This window comes from Phytophthora infestans, genomic scaffold (assembly GCF_000142945.1).
Source record: "Phytophthora infestans T30-4 supercont1.89 genomic scaffold, whole genome shotgun sequence".
NCBI lineage: Eukaryota > Oomycota > Peronosporomycetes > Peronosporales > Peronosporaceae > Phytophthora > Phytophthora infestans.
The window spans coordinates 273,692-275,342 of record NW_003303670.1 but is presented as its reverse complement, the minus strand read 5'-3'; positions in this window follow the sequence as shown (position 1 = coordinate 275,342).

The window sequence follows — 1,651 nt, the reverse complement described above, 5'->3', positions numbered from 1 at the left end:
AAATAGCCTGTTTTTTTAAGCGACGTGACCAGTTCGGTATCCGGTCCAGCGGACCAGAGCAACCGAGCCGCTTCTGGACAAACCACGGCATTTGCAGACTCTTCGGATGAAACACCAGGACAGAGCGCAGACCTCTGTCGGCTGGCGGGGATCTCGGGGTCTTGCCAGGACGCGCGGGGCAGCAGTGGCGAGCGATTTGCCTTCTCGTGACGCGTGTCAGACAAATGACTGGCTTTCCTGCCTGTATTTTAAAACGGGAAAATATTTTAAATTACAAACATGGTCAGCCATGGGCCAAATCATGTATAAATCATAGTGTAGAAATCATGGGCTGTAGATTTGCCGTTAAAAAATTGGTGGCTAAGCTGAGCCAACATCGAACCGACGAAATAAGTGTACTGCGTAGTACGGTACTACGCAGCGGTAAACGTAACGTGACGGAGGTATAATATACCATATAGTATAATATACCTCCGTCGCGTTACGTTCGGCTTTTGTTTTAGTGTATGGGGTGACCTCGCCGTCAAGTGCGCCTTTCTTAATCTTAAAATGCTGCCGGAAGCTACTGTAATACCTAGTACAATATGGGCGAATGATGTTTACCACGTGCGCCGAGCCACGCGTTGCAAGGTGTTTCCTTCCTTTCCACCGGATACAGTTGGTGCCGCGTGTTGGCCGATAATGTTTCAGATGACGGTTGATGTTGAGCAGTTGTACTGGCGGTTTCCGGAGCTGAAACAGGGAAAACACCGGCAAGGCAGGTGGCGAACCTGCTGGAACAGATAACCAAGTGTATTCAACTGCCTTTCTGGCTGCTGGTGAAAGTAGAGCGAGAGTCAAGAAAAACTTGAGGCTGCCCTTCTTTCTCAAACACATATAGATACAGCTATGCAAAATGTAAGGCCTCCTGTAAACCCACAAGGACAACTGGGTGCTAGCTAAAATAGCCTGTTTTTTAAGCGACGTGACCAGTTCGGTAACCGGTCCAGCGGACCGGAGCAACCGAGCCGCTTCTGGACAAACCACGGCATTTGCAGACTCTTCGGAAGAAACACCAGGACAGAGCGCAGACCGCTGTCGGCTGGCGGGGATCTCGGGGTCTTGCCAAGACGCGCGGGGCAGCGGTGGCGAGCGATTTGCCTTCTCGTGACGCGTGTCAGACAAATGACTGGCTTTCCTGCCTGTATTTTAAAACGGGAAAATATTTTAAATTACAAACATGGTCAGCCATGGGCCAAATCATGTATAAATCATAGTGTAGAAATCATGGGCTGTAGATTTGCCGTTAAAAAATTGGTGGCTAAGCTGAGCCAACATCGAACCGACGAAATAAGTGTACTGCGTAGTACGGTACTACGCAGCGGTAAACGTAACGTGACGGAGGTATAATATACCATATAGTATAATATACCTCCGTCGCGTTACGTTCGGCTTTTGTTTTAGTGTATGGGGTGACCTCGCCGTCAAGTGCGCCTTTCTTAATCTTAAAATGCTGCCGGAAGCTACTGTAATACCTAGTACAATATGGGCGAATGATGTTTACCACGTGCGCCGAGTCCACGCATTGCAAGGTGTTTCCTTCCTTTCCACCGGATACAGTTGGTGCCGCGTGTTGGCCGATAATGTTTCAGATGACGGTTGATGTTGAGCA